The sequence below is a fragment of the Eumetopias jubatus genome, unplaced genomic scaffold, assembly GCF_037043125.1.
Source record: "Eumetopias jubatus isolate StellerSeaLion01/CBP00866 unplaced genomic scaffold, mEumJub1_p1.0 scaffold_9, whole genome shotgun sequence".
NCBI lineage: Eukaryota > Metazoa > Chordata > Mammalia > Carnivora > Otariidae > Eumetopias > Eumetopias jubatus.
The window spans coordinates 38,356,950-38,372,574 of NW_028274815.1; the positions used below are offsets into that span (position 1 = coordinate 38,356,950).

Sequence of the window (15,625 nt, forward strand, 5' to 3'; positions counted from 1 at the left end):
GATTCCCTGAGGGGTGATGGGAATATTACGGCTGGAGAGAAGCAATGTTGTCATACTCAGCTCTTGACTCTCGATTTCATCCTTGGTCTGGTGGTGGCAGGTCGCAGCCCTGCGAAGACCCGATTGAATATAAGTACTAGTCCTGTCTTTTCTTCCTACATCCTCTGAAGGGCTCAGGGCTTGGGTCCCCAAAAAGTTGTAACCACTGCAGGCAGATCTGGCTCTTCTCACCTCAAAACCTCCCAATGGCCAAGGGGAAGTCTCTGTCTGATGACAGATCAGACAAGAGAGGATGGAGATGTTGGTCCAGGACGCAGACTGTCATAGACCGGCTGACGGACGGGATGGGGAGGGTGCGTGTGCCTCAAGTTGCCCCAGGGTTTTGGATTTCAAACCCCATCCCAACCTGGATACCAGTAACCCCCCTGTGGCTGAACCATAGACAGATGCTCAACGGGATGAAGGAGGGGGTAGAAAGGTATCCAAGGTGTGTCTGCCTCTGCATAGGGCAGTAAAAAAAGAGCACAGGCTGACAGTCAGGAAGTTAGGGTGCCCGGCTTGGGACGGAGGCAGCAGGACCTTGGGGAGGTCACTCAGCTTCTCGGGCCTTCGTGTCCCCTTCTCCATAAAGAAGAAGAATGCGGGAGCTGGAATGTGTACTGGCTCCCAAGTAACAGTGGAGAGGAGAATTTCCTAGAGTTGTGCCGCCAGCGAAAACCACTCACTGTGCCTACACCCAAGTGTTCTTGTTTTCAGTACAAAGTGCTTAAGCCTATCTTCCCTTTTAATCTCATTGGGTTGGCTTTTGGGAGCCATTGTGTGAGCAAGCACTTTGAAAACCCTTAGGTTGTAATAATACCGTAGCCTGATACACTATAGTGAATAAATGCTGTCGGATCCACCATTTCATTTAATACGCTGGTCAGTTCATACATCTATTACTATGCATTATTATGTATATCTACTATATAATAATGTAGAATACTACATATAATATCTATTATCAAGTAGATAATATATCACTATATATAATAATACTGTATGTATACATACTATTATATATAATATATATACATATATACACATATATATACATATATATGTATATGCTGGCATGAGATTCTAATATGTTCCAATGCATATTCAGTGGCCCCCTCAGTCACTCAGAGAAAATGACAAAACTTCCAAGTCCTCCTCCATCAGCGCATGCCACCCCGTCACTTCCTTCTCAGGTCTCCTTTCCTCTCCCCCTCTTTTATTCTGCTCCAGACACACTGGCTTCTTGGCCTTCCTCAGATATGCCAGGCTTGCTCTCACTCACTTAGCCCATGCTTGCCTCACCTCCAAGTCTTGGCCCAAACCACCTTCTCACTGAATCCTTCTCCAGTCCTCCTTGTTGCAGCCTTCTCCCCGACTCTTTATTCCTGTTCCTCTGCTTCATTTCTCTCTGCCACTGACATATCATATTTATCACTTATTTATTTGTTGGTCACCTGTTCCCCCCCCCAACCACCCGTAACAGATAAGTGGCATGAGCATGGCAGGGAGTGCTCATCGGTTTTACTCACTTTTGTGTTCTCTGTGCCTAGAATAGTGCCTGGTACACAGGTGGGGCTCAGTAAACATCTGTGTTTGCATGAGTGTTTGATGAAATGAGTGTTAGCAACAAGGATAACAATGATTTTATTGTGAACAAGTGGTGCTAGGCACTGGACACACAGCAGCTAACAAGACAAACACTGGGCCAAAGTCTCAGCTGTGCATGCCCCTCATTGGTTCTTGGCAGCTGGTGGTAGAAGCAGAAACTCAGTAGCCCTTAACTTTTTACCTGGGAAAGCTGCTCGCCTGTTCCTTCTTTGTTCCAGGCATCTGAGGATGCTCTGGGTAGCATCTAGGTGGAAGTTGGGCTCAAGCCCTGGCCAGGGTCAATGAGAGGTGTACAGGAAGCAGCCTCCCCTAGATTCCAAGGGCAGTGGGGGACAGCCAGACCAACCTCCTCCTCTTTGGCATTCAGCCCTGCCACCAAGGGCTCCAAATCTCTGGGCAAAGGTCACAGCACCTGCTGCCCAGAGGACATGTGACCAGAGTGCTGCTGAGTTGGAACAAGCCACACAATCAGGTCATTGTGCTAAACATGCAGGTCCACTTGCCAAGACACACCCCATTCCATCACTGCCAGGCCTTTCTGGGGCCCTGATTTACAGGGGCCCCAAACTGGGGAGGGTGTTGTCTCAAAGGTCTTGGGGGAGAAGGGGTGTCTTCTGGGAGACCCATTTACTCTGGTCTGCTCCGAGAGCCAGGAAGAAGTAGATCAGCGAGAAGCAAGCAGTAAGTCCATCCTGGCTTTAGGCCCCATGAGGAGTGGCAGCCACTGGCAACATCATTACTGTTGGACTCTTGGTGACACTTTGGCTTTAACCATTGTCCTCCAACCTTTGCTTTGGGTGGTTGAAGACTGCTGATCACTAACTTTGATATTTTAGAAATCCAAAGGTTTTCCTCCTATCATGACTGGGTCCAGGGATTCCCATGAAGCCCACTCTTGGAAGGAGATCTTCCTTCACAGAACCAGCAGTCCACTAGACAAGGATTTGGGGCTAGTGAACTCTGGGTGAACCTGTCGGGGTTCACCTACCACTAAAAAACATGGTGGGTGGGGCGTTCTGGAGAGCCAGACCAAGCTGTCAGGGAGTTCATCCCAGCTTCTCTGCTCTTAAGCTGAATGGCCTTGGGCAAGATACCTAACCTCTCTGAGACTTAGTTTCCTCATCTATAAAATGGAGATGATAATGCTTGTCATATATGATTGTAGATGATCTTAAACAAAATGAGGTCTGTAAAATATTGGCCTGCACCACAAGAATGTGTTACTGTCGCTAGAGGAATGAGGAGTCGGACAGGGCTTTGCAGCCTCTGCACACTCAGGCAAAGCTTACTGGTAGGTTTCACTCCACAGGCCATTCAGTGACTGTAAGAGAGTCCCACCAAGCTTGGGTTGTTTATTTTTTTTTCCTTATAGGTGACCCTAAGGGAGATGGCCTGATGCGGTAGCTTCCAGCTGGGTGGACACAGCAACCTTGATTTTAACAGTCAGGAGAATAAGGAATTTGCTTGTTACACTGCAAGATTCTTGAGCACCCGGCGTGTAGAGAGTAAAACAGAGGTGAATCTGCACTTGATCTTAGCCAAAAGTCTGAGAAGTGATAAGAGGTGAATTGGAGTCAGGGAGCTTGAAGTCCCAGGTACTTCTTATGGGTTCAGAGGACCCAGTTCTGCTTTGCTGTAGTCCTCAGCATACCTTTCCATGATGAAAGAGGGAAAGACAATAAACAGCACTCACCCTTTGCCATGTTACTTGCAGGAAAGATATTGTTTTACAGGCTGGGGTCCAGGCACCTGAGGGACCCTTGCCCATAACCCTGGTTCTTGAGCCCTGGTAGGTGATTTTTGCGTTCCAAGTTTTATCTCTCCAGAGTCATTCTCCAGAGGAACATCCTCCCTTCCCCACCCGTACCCACTGACATATGAAAGAAGGTCTGGGCAAAGGAGGAGGAGCATTACAATTATTAGAAGTTAATTTTTTTGGCATATGTGTGTCCATTCTCCCACATCATTTGTTGAATAGACTCTCTTTTGCCCCATTGAACTGCTTTTGAACTTTTGTCAAGAATCCGCCGGACATATTTGTATGACTCCATTTCTGATCTCCTAAGACCCATTAATCTATGTATCTCTCCATCTGCCAATACTATACTATCTTCGTTACTGTAGCTTTATAGTAATTCTTAAAACTGAGTAATGTGAATCCTACAACTTTTTTCTTTATGCAAAATTATTTTGACTATTCAAGTTTTCTTTGCCTTCCCATAAAAATTCTTTTACTTTTACTTTTACGATTCATTTAACGGCAAGTGGTAATCATCAAACTGGTAATGGTTATCCTCAACTTACTACACTAGTTGTGTTGTCATTTCTCAGGGTTGATCAGATAACGTAGGGTCAGACATTCCCCACAGAAGATGAATCATATGAATCAGAATCGGTTCATCACCAGCATTTATAAAACCAGACGTAGAAAAAGAACTAGGTCTGGGGACTCGTGCATGGGCTTAATATAGCGAATGTTTAGCCTGGGAGGAGCATTACAATTATTGAGCACCTACTTCTTCGTAAGCACCAACTAGGTGGTAGACGCTGTCCAAGGTGCTGCCTGTGTGCCATGTCCGCCATTCTGGGCGCTCTTATTCCTTTCTAAAGAAAAGGGCCCCGAGACCTTGAATTTTGGAGCTGGATAGTCTTGGAGGCTCTGCTTTACCACTTACTGGAGGGCCTTACCAAGTGACTTAGCCTCTTGCGGCCTCAGTCGCCTCCCCTGTGAGATGGGGATAATTAGAATACCTACATTTTGAGGGTTGTCGAAGATTGAATGGGATGAGATAAGTAAAGCACATGACACAGGGCTTGCTAAGCGCTTTGAAGTTCTTAGAGATCGTGATGATAATAAAATAGCGCGGGCTTTGAAAGGCTCCCCCAGATGTTACCCTTGGCCTCAATGCTACCTGGAATTCCCGGCTACGCAGCAGAGAGGTCCTGACGCAGACAGTTCTGGGAAACCAACCCTATTTCTCACTTGCCTAGTCCCTTGGGGCCATTTATTTCCTCCAGACAATTTTGATTCTGGGGTCTGAGAGTTAGGTCCCAGGGCGCTGGGCCAGCGGCGCAATGTCAGAGCTATTCCAAAGGACAGAAAGGCCCCTATTCTCCTCCAGGCGCCCTCGTCTGCGCGGGGAGGAGGGTGGGGTCGGGAGAAAGGGCCGCGACGGGGGCGAGCACCGCGTGGGCCGACTCCCTCCCCTCCCGGCACTGGCCGACTTGCTCTAGTTCCCTCCTCCCACCGGCTGGGTCTCCAGGTGCCTTCTTTTAATTAAAAGTCTTTAGCCTTCCGCGACACTGGCCCTCATTTGCATGGGAGCCCTCCCTTTATGCCGCCTCGGTATCAGAGCGAGCCAGGAGGTTAACCGAGCGTCCTCGCGCCGAGTTCCGGGACAGCCGGCTGGGCTGAGCCGAGCGCCCGGTCCCCGCCGCGGCACCCGGGGATTCCGCGGGCCGCGGGGCGGGGAGCTGCCGTGTTTCCAGCCGCTCTGCCGCCCGGCCTGGCTCGCCTGGCTCGAAGCGGGCGGGAGCAGAGACGCCCGAGTCTTCCCGGAGCCGGCCGGGCGTGGGCCAGCCTCCCGCTTCTGCGCGTTTACAGCCCGCGCCCTCTGCGGTCCTTGCAGCCTGGGCGGGGTCCTCTGCGTCTCTGCAGCCTCCGGAGCGGGTCTGTACGCCTCGGAATCCGCGAGGAAGGCGGGTGTTTTCGGATCGCCTGTGTGTGCCAGCCACTGGACCGAGTTCCTGGGGTGTTGCTGGGCCAGTCACGATTCCCGCCCCAAGGAACCAAGAGCTGATCAGGGGAAAATTGTATTGGCGATTATGCAAAGAACTGTGGTATCCAGGCAGAAGGTGGTTAAAAACTGCAGGAAGGCTTCACCTCAAGGGGCCCTGGAGTTCAGAGGAAAGCGGGAAGTGAACTGCCAGTTAATGCCAGTGCCTTACCTACTGGGAGGAGGGGGAGGAGGAGGAAGAGAAAGAGGGGGAGGAGGAGGTTCTGAAGCTTAGAAAAATCAGGCAAATTCACCAAGGTGATATAGATGGCTTAAGCCCAGGCCAGCCCTCCTCCTAGGCCCATCTTTTCCCACTCTGAAGGAGAGGAAGCATCCACCCTGGAGTGACCAGACTCCTTCCCTTCCAGGTGCTCATGCTGGAGTGCAGAAGATAAACACAGACCCGGGAGACTCTAGGTCAAGGTCTTTGCTTCTGAGCCCATAGTGGGCTCTACCTCATGGTTCTGGTTTCCTCAGCAGACCTGGAGTTTTCTGTAGGACCTCCCCCAGTCTGTTCAGTGCCCCATCCACCGGGAGTCCCTCCATCACCAGCAGCCCCAGTGTCTCAAGGCCAGGGAGACGAGAGCAGTCAACCCTTTCTACGTAGCAGGCCCAATTCTTAGAGATAAGGAAGAGGAGTTGCCGCAAGCGCCGCTCTGTCTTTGCTTCCATTTTCACTCCTCCTTTTCTCAGATTGATTCCAAAGACCTCCCTTCTCCCAAATTCTGTGAACTAGTTTAACTCCTCCTTTCTTCAAGTCCCCTTTCCCCTTTTCATTTCCTTGGACTTGACAGACACCATGGAGTCCTGGAGTTACTGTGACTTTCTCCAGGCAGAGTGCCTGATGCAGACTAGACAACCAATAATGAATGGATGCGTGGGCTCAGACTCCAACTCAGGCTTCCATGGTAAAGACAGAGGAGGCAAGAGACATGGACCAGCATGGGGAAGGGTTAGAGCCCCTCGTTCACTGGCTTGTTTCCCCACCATCCCATAGTCGTCTGGAGTGTAGACAGCAGGCTATCGTGCCATCAGCCCATCCTACAATACTCCGGAAGAAGGTAGGCGGCATTCCCACTCACTTTACTACGTGAAGCCTCTGGAACTGGAAGTCTGAAGGACTCCTTTGCCTCCTGGAGCCAGCCCAGCCCAGCAGACAGTCAGCTGACAGTTCTTCAGGTCCAGGAGAGGGCGGGGTGAGCTCAGGACTTATTTTAGAGGTGAGTTTTCAAGGCATTTTCAGGAAGGCATTCCCCTTCCCTGCTAGTTGGTGGAGCACATGGTACAGAAGTCTTCCATTAGCATTTCTTGGCCATGCACCCCAGAGAGGGCTGAGCTCTCCCTTCGCCCTTGCCATGGGTGCTCGGGCAGACTGGGGGAGGTGAGGAGGCTGCCATGAGCAATGGCGGCAACAAACACCTCCAGAGCACTTTTCAAAAGCATTACCTCATATCATCCTGGCGAGCAATGGCTGACATTCTTGTTGATCTGCTTCATGGATGAGCAAAGTAAGGCTCTGACAGGCTAAATCATATATCCAGGGTTGCCTAACTCCTGAGTATTGGCCAGGATATGGCCAGAGACTAGAGTGGTTAGGAAAGGCCATCTAGAGAGCAAGTGGGGCCTGGAAAGGACCCCCACCTTTCCAGGCTTGCCCAGGAAAGTGGAATCTTCTTGAACAGGACACTTGAAAGAACACCTTCCTTGAAATGGCCTCCAGTAGGTCTCTCCTCTAATTTGGACACTGCGACTGTCAAGATGTATTAAAACACAAACAATTTTTGTTGAGAAGAGTGTGAAGTATGAATCCTAAGGCCCAACAGACACTAACGAGCCCTGGGCCATTCGATTAGCTTGCTGTCACCCAGAAAGCAGAGAGCATGACCCTCAGGGGATGCCCCCACAACTTGAAAGAGCTGTGGGAGGATTGGAGATGAGGAGCGGAGGGAGACAAGGGTCTGAGCAGTGAGTCCTGTGAGCAGAAGCATTAAGGGAGGGGTGCTGAGGGCTGGAAAAAAGGCCTCCCTGAGGCCGGATCCTGAGACTGCCTTGCTTACTGCCTTGCACAAATTTTGGTACATGTGGGTTCTCAAGAAATATTGGAAGTAGTAAGTATTAAACGACTGTGCCCAGAAGAAATCCTTGAGGGAGAAGATATGGGAGCAGGAGAGGAGCCGGGCAGGCAGATCTTGTGCAGGTGGATTCTATTTTCAGATTGGATCCTTGTGAGACAGGGCATGGGGTGGGGGGTAATATGCGCCAACGTGCGGGAAACCCTCCTTTTCTTGGCCGCAGAAAAAGAGAGACATTTCCTAAAAGGTTTAAGAAAGTTTAATTGATTTTAATGCTGAATATGCAATTAGGCTTGGCCTGGGGGTGGGTTCTGTGGGACTGGGTGAGGGTGCTGGCTTGGTAGAATGGGGACAGTTCTTCACTGATGAGGTGAAAGGAAAGGTCTGGGTAGGTCTAGAGGCTCAAGGAAAGTTCATCCTGTAGAAGGGAGGCTTGTCTCCACCTAGTGCAGACAAGAGAGCATCAGCAGTGCCAACGATCTTCCTGGATGATATATTCATTAAACTGTTTAGTTGCAAGTAAAGGCAACTAATTTAGATCAATTTCGAGAATATTTTCACTGCTAAAGCAAGTAGAATTTCTTCTCCTTCCCCCTCTTCCCTCCCAACTCCTCTCTCCCTCTCTCTCCCTCCTCCTCTCCTCCCCCTCCTTCCTCCCTCTCCCTCCTCCCCTTTTATCTCCCCTTCTCCTCCTCCCATCCCCCCCGTCCCCCCCTCCCTCCTTCTTCCGACTAAATTGACTTCTTTGGGCTTTAAACCTGCCTCTAGCCCTAACGTGGGGACTTTGTGAATTAACACATGAATTCATTCTTGGCATTTTAAATGCAACTGTGATCAAATCCCCAGAGGTGATCCCCCCAGCAGCTAGTACGGAGATATCTGGGATGCTCCTGAGTCCAGCAGGTGCTTTATTCTGTTTGGGCTAGACATTCCGGCTGAGAAAGGGGTTATCCTGGGCCACAGGTCACATGGCCTTTTCTGGAGACAAGTCAGGAAAAATGGTGGAGGCAGTGGGCAGTGGCTGAGGTTGGTGAGACTCACTTTTCAGAGTCAAAGAGAAAGAGAGCAAAGGCTCATCGGGCATAGAGTCTTGGTCCCTGCATTCCACATCTGTGTGTGCATATACAGGGGTGTTCTTTCCGTCCCCTACCTTGGAAGTCTTCAAAGGATTCCAAGAGCTCAGGACCAGCACTGGTCAAAGTTCACAAGTTTTGTTTGTTTCACTCCTAGCTCCTATTTCCTTTTGGAGAGTGGGATGGGGATACAGAACAAGTTGGGGGAAGGAGAGGGGCAGCAAACGTGATGAGTCCCTGAGGGCTAAGGCAAAGGAACAAACAAGTCCACAAGAAGCTGGTCTGGGTCTATGAAGGTCTGAACACTTCAAATGTCCTTCTGGGATTCCCAGCCAGTGTCCTTGGGGGTTTCTTTCCATTGGCTAGCCTGCCTGTAAGTCAGGTAGGTGCCACCAGGTGGAGAAGTATCTGGATTACAGCCTCATGAGTGTGGGTAACTGAGAAGATAAAAGGGTTTAATCATCATTCTTAAAACTGTTCCTAAGCGTGCACACACGCGCACACACGCGCGCGCACACACACACACACACACACACACACACCAAAATACTAATTATTGAGAAAGGACTCCTCCACCAGCAAGTATTGTAAATTTATGAAAGTTACTTAGTTATCACTAATCCTCTCCAGGACTTTGTTGCGTTTTCTTGCAAAATGATTTCTAAGTCCCCTCTGAAATTCCAGGAGTCCATAATATAACATTTACAACAAGGCTTATTCTACTTACCTTTCATTTTTCCTAGCTTTTTAGGACTGTGGGATCTCACTCCCATTCCCCATCTCTTTCTTTTTTTTCCTAAGTTTTATTTATTTATTTGAGAGAGAGAGATAGCAGAGGGAGGGGCAGAGGGGGAGGGAGAGGGAGAGAATCTCAAGCAAACTCCCCGCTGAGCTTGGAGCCTGATGTGAGTCTCCATCCCAGGGCCCTGAGTTCACAACCTGAGCTGAAGCCAAACTGACTGAACCACCCAGGCGCCCCTTCGTCTCTTTCTTTTTTTTTTTTAAGATTTTATTTATTCATTTGACAGAGAGAGAGAGAGCACACAGACAGGAGGAGTGGGAGAGGAAGAAGCAGTCTACCCACCAAGCAGGGAGCCCGATACGGCGCTCGATCCCAGGACCCTAGGATCATGACCCAAGCTGAAGGCAAATGCTCAACCAGACTGAGCCACCCGGCTGCACCCCTTCATCTCTTTCTTTCTTATGGTTTCCTTCAGCTGTGTCTCTTTTAACATCAATAACCATTCCACATCAATTTCCTCAACTTCTTTCTGCTCTATTTAAAAGATGTCTCTATCTCTCCACTTATCCATTCTCCCCTTTTCTCTGGTGTATGAGACACAAACTGTGTGCTTTCTTGGATTCTTTCAACTGCCTCTTTTCTCTCTCTTATTTGGAGCACATTCCATCCTCTTACTTCAAGACTTGATCACGCTGTGAGATCTGGCATGTTGGAGGGCAAAGATTGAATGAGACAATCCAGATGTTCAGGGGCATTTGCTCGCTGTTGGGTAAGTCTTGACTGGTGGGAAAGGAGACATTGGAGGAAGATGGTCCCATAAATTCTCCATCTCCTCTCAGTGGATACTTCACTGAAGGTATGGTTTTCCTCTTGCAACTCTTGCAACCAGCATGCTAAATGAACGTGTCTCGGGAGTGAGCTGTTGTGTGTCTTCCCAGCTTGTTGTCAAGTTTCCACCAGCACAGTCATGCATTTCAGCGCAGTGCTTCACGCCTTCTCCTGCCTTGCTTCCATCTCTTCTGAACCCTCACTGTCCTGGCCTTGCACCTTTCCTCCAGGTAAAGTGTTTGCACTTCAATCCCCGCCTTAGGCTCTGCTTTCGATAGGATCGAGGCTGAGATAGTTGGCCTCAGAAGACAGTGTCCACTTCCTTCTAAGGATAATTCTCTCACTTGGGTTCTCATTTCAAATGTCTTTCGGCCTCCTCTGTGCTTCAATAACAGTTCTTCAATTCTTTTTGAGATATAATCAACATATACATTTTGAGTTTTCTTTTTTTTAAAGATTTTATTTATTTATTTGACAGAGAGAGACACAGTGAGAGAGGGAACACAAGCAGGGGGAGTGGGAGAGGGAGAAGCAGGCTTCCCGCTGAGCAGGGAGCCCGATGCGGGGCTCGATCCCAGGACCCTGGGGTCATGACCTGAGCCGAAGGCAGACGCTTAATGACTGAGCCACCCAGGTGCCCCCACATTTTGAGTTTTCTACTTCTTCCTCTTTATGGATTCCTTTTTCTTAGTCTCCGAACATATTCAAGTATTTCCATGAAAGATAAACATTCCCTTTACTAAAAGTGTTTAATTGCATCTCTTCATGAACAGATTTCTTATAAAGATGTACTTACTGCCTTTATTAGTTTTCTAGGACTGCTGTAACAATGTAGCACAAATTGGGTGGCTTAAGGCAATAGAAAGGTACTTTCTAATGGTCCTGGAAGCTAGAACCCTGAAATCAAAGTGCTGGCAGGGTTATGCTTCCTCCGAAGCCTGGAGAGGATACTGCTTTGCCTCTTTCAGGTTCCAGTAGCTCCAGGAGATCCTTGGCTTGTGGCAACGTCACTCCAGCGTCTGCCTTTATCTGCACGGGCCTGGGGCCCTCTGTGTTTCTGTGTCTTCACAGGGCATTCTCCCCTCTCCTGTAAGGACATCAATCATATCGGATTAAAGGCCCGTCCTAATGACCTCAACCTAATTACATCTGCAAATACCCTATTTCTAAATAAGGGCACATTCGCCCGTGCCAAGGATTAGGATTTCAATATCTCTTTGCGGCGGGGGGGGGGGGGGGGGGGAGCACATTTGAACCCATAACACTGCCTAAAGGTTCTTACTGCCAACACATTCCTTGGCTTCTTGTAATTAGGTTCCTTTCTGTAACTTGCTACTTGTAAACGTTCCCGTAGAGGTCACCAGTGCCAAATTCAATGGCTTTTCTCAGTCCCTATTCTTGTGGCGGCCCTGTGGTATTTGTCATGGTTACCTTTTCCCTCCTTCCTGAAGCCTTCTGCTAACCTGACTTCTGGGTCGTTGTGCACATCTGGGGCTCCTTCTGTCTTCCATATTGTTCCGCATGTGCCTTCTTCTCTGGCTTTTCCTTCTCGCCCCATCTCCGTTTCAAGCTGTGTTTTCGTGTTGGGGCCTTGGTCATATTCTCTTCCTTCAACACACTCTCTCCTCTGGCCTACTCCCAACCTTCACGCTTCAGTGCTCTCTTCTAAGTAGATAACAAATATATCTCTCTGGTCCAACTGCCTCCTGAGCTCAGGGCGAGCATCGCCACTCGGAAATCATGGAAGGGCCTCAAAGGTAATATATCCCAAGCACAACAGATTGTCTTCACACACACACACACACACACACACACACACACACACACACACACCCCTGATCAAAGAAACAACTTGTTTCTCTTCTTGGCTTCCCTATTCCTAGTAACACCACCACACCCTCCCATCCTTTGCTTTCGGATATCCATGTCCATCTTTGTGAAATTGTTCTGAGACTTCCAGAAATACCGTGGCATTTCGAATATGGACAGGCTCCCGTAAGAGTGGGTGTGACCAGTCCAGTGAGATGTGCCTTATTGCCATTATTGTGAACCCAGCTTTAGACATAGACCATGGAGGCCTGGGGAAGTCTGGTCTGTATCTGATTCTATAGGTTAAGACTCCCATGGCAACAACAGCAAAAGTATATGTCTCAGCCAACTTGGGAATATAGATAACTCTGGGCCTGGTTTCAGACCCAATGAGGCCCAGGGCCACCCTCTCACTCATATGTTGTTGGATTTGGAACGTATGACTTCCACATTAACTCTACGTTTTTTTCAGAGCCTCTGGTGGAGAGTCTCACACATAGCTAACTTCCCATAAATATGGTTGAATGATGGAATTTGCCTGGGTACTTATCTCAGCCATAAAACCCAATACACTTGCACTCAAGGATCTGTAAATAAGCAGTTGATGCTGTTTCTCTGCAACTCAGCTCCCCAGAACCTTCCTTCCCAGCATAGCCAGATAGCATAATAATGACCATGTTTAAGATTCAGGGCTGGAGTAGACTGTAGAGATGAACCTGCTCCAATTCCTTCATTCTGTGGGTACTCCAAGGCACCGAGGGACTTCCCCAAGGCCCCCTGTGTGGTCCCTTTACATGCTGTCTGCATGATTTACTTTCTCCATAGGACAGGCCGAGGGGTCTTCTACCAGCTCACCTGCTTGCAGTCTGTTGGTGGGGGTGCAGTCCCCTGGCACATTTTCACCCTGCGACATTCACCCACAGCACTATGGAAATGTTGCCTGGCAGCAAAGCATCTTGGCATAACTTAGGGATATTGTCCTGAGGTTGATCCTTGAGGTCTAGAGGGCTCAGCAGAGGGAGGAGGGAAGAGAAGGAGTGTTCAGAGGTTGTCATATATTGGGGAACATCAAGGGCGCCTCTTGTGTTCATATGTAGCCCAAATGTATGTTCTATTCTCAATCTGTTGGGACCTTATATCCTCTTTCAATGAAGGAAGCCTTACTGGCTAGCCGAAGACTGGTTTCAGTCACAGATTTAACACCTCTTTAGAGGGAGCCTGTTACTGTGCCTTGTCTTTTATTTTTTAATATTTTATTTATTTATTTGACAGAGAGAGGGAGCAGCAGGCAGAGAGAGAGAGAGAAGCAGGCTCCCCGCGGAGCAGGGAGCCCGATGTGGGGCCCGATCCTAGGACTCCAGGATCATGACCTGAGCCGAAGGCAGACGCTTAAGTGACTGAGCCACCCACAGGCCCTGCCTTGTCTTAATGTAGAAATTTATACACAGCAAGTTGCAGGTTTTATTTTATCTTACATTTAACTTAACTCACTTTATTCGTCAGTGTGTGTGTGTGTGTTGGGGGGGTGGGGTGACGATGTGGTGGGAGCCCAGACATGTCCTGAGATCCAGGCTAGGTACAGGTTGCTGACAGCTCCAGGAGATGTTGCATGGTCTGGGCAGGTCTTTGGAATCTGGGCTTTTTGTTTACAGAGCCCATGAAGGTGAAGGGTCTCCGGGCCGCAGGTGGGGTCCGGGCAAGCGGGAGGCAGGCCACAGGCATTGCAGAGGGCTGGGGACCCCCATCTCCCTGACATTCAGGTCTCCCATGTTACATGAAGTCTTCTCGGCCTCGGTGTCCTGTTCTCTGATACTTGATACCACTGCATACGGGCTCATTGGGCAATTGTCACATAGGCTCTGGGGTCAGACAACAGGAGGAAATGGAGGTTTAGTGAGGAGTCACCCAGTAGGACTGTGGTTACAGCAGAGCCAGGACAAGCACTAGGCTCCCCGAGCCCATGTCTGCCCCGTGGCTGCCTTGTCGTTCCCCTTAGCCTGCTCCCCATCTCCTCATCCCAGAGAGCAGTGCCCAGCAGCTGCTCAGGCTCTCCGTTTCCTCTAGCTCTGTGCTGGAGGTAAGGTAAGCAGTGAGTCTGCTCCATGCCAGGCACCTGCTGGGCACTAACTCATCTGATCCTCTCGTAGCCGTATGAGGTAAGCACTAGTTTCTTAATGATGCAGTTAAGGAGCCTTAATTCAGTGAGGTTGGAGAGTGTCCTCAAGTCACCCAGATACTTGCTGGCTGCTGGAGGAGCCCGAGGAAGGCTGCCTGAGCACGGTGTCCCCCTGCCCCCTCCCCCACCCCCGCCACCCTCTGCAGCTCACCTCCGGCTGAGCTCTCCATGCCAGTCCCTCCACCCGGACCGACCAGCTCACCTGGGCAGGCGGCAGAGACTGCACGGCTGGCGAGTGATACATGGAAAGCATCGCCTCCTGCCTGACAGGCAGAAGATAAACAGCTCCCCGTTAAATCTCACTTAATGCTGATATTTATAAATTTATTCAGCTTGTGTTTACTGAATCGAGAGAATGCCTAATAACATAATGTGCTTCATCTCACATGTTCCTACTAATGAGAATGCAAGTATTGCTTAATTTTTTTTTTTAACATTTCATTTGCTTTCCACTCCCCACCCCCCCTGCCTCCTCTTGTTGTTGGTTCAGATTTTAAGCTGTTGCCAAACTCTGGAAAGTTCGGGCTTCTTGGATGTAAGTGAGGAGAGTGGCAGAGTGGGCCTGGGTCTGTAGTTGGAGCGAGCCCTGTCCCCACCTGCAGTTGGCCCCACAACGTCGGTATCCAGGGAGTCAGGGGGCCAAAAACAGGGAGCCACGGGGGGCGAATGAGCCTGCTGCAGTTCGGGGAGCTGTGTGCTTTGGGTCAGAGTTGGCAGTGTTTTGAAGCTTCAGGACAGGGAAGTTAGGGCAGGGAGCAGGGGATAGTGTCCTTGGCTTTAGAGAGACAAGGAGGATGGGCAGAATGACCAGAGGAAGATAGACAACATCTGTGGGGCTGTAGTGCAGCTGTGTGTGAATGTGTGTGTGTGTGTGTGTGTGCGTGCATGTGTGGATGTATAAGACGTATGTGTGTGAATGTGTGTAAACGTGTGTGAGTACGTGTAACGTGTGTAAGCGTGTGTGCGAGTGTGGATGTGTAAGACGTGTGTGTGAATGTGTGTAAGCATGTGTGTGAGTACGTGCAAGATGCGTATGAGTGTGGATGTGTAAGCGCATGTGCAAGTGTGGTTGTGTAAGACGTATGTGTGTGAATGTGTGTAAGCATGTGTGCGAGTATGTGTAAGATGCATGTGAGTGTGGATGTGTAAGCGTGTGTGAGAGTGTGGTTGTGTGTGTAAGCATTGTGTGTGTACGTGTAAGATGTGTGTGCGTGTGTGTAGGCATTGTGAGTGTGTGTGCATGTAAGGTGTGTGTTCATGTGTGTATGTGTAAGATGTGTGTGAGTGTGTGTATTGTAAGACGTGTGTGTGTGTGTGTGTGTGTGTGTGCGCGTATACGTGTGAGACTGTGTGAGTAGGAGAGAGAGAAGGAGACTCCACTTTTACTGCGGTTTGATCTGCTCACTATGGATTTGTTAAGAGGAAGACCTTCCCCTGGCTGTTTAGGGCACTCAGGTGAGCTGTGCTGGCCGCCAGGGAGGGTGCCCAGAGCAGGGCCGAAG

General features: G+C 49.5%; 1 pseudogene; it reads right to left on the minus strand.

The window, feature by feature from the left end:
* Positions 1–4,042: 4,042 nt before the first annotated feature.
* LOC114223521 (small nucleolar RNA SNORA72) lies at positions 4,043–4,148 on the minus strand (annotated as a pseudogene).
* Positions 4,149–15,625: the final 11,477 nt, after the last annotated feature.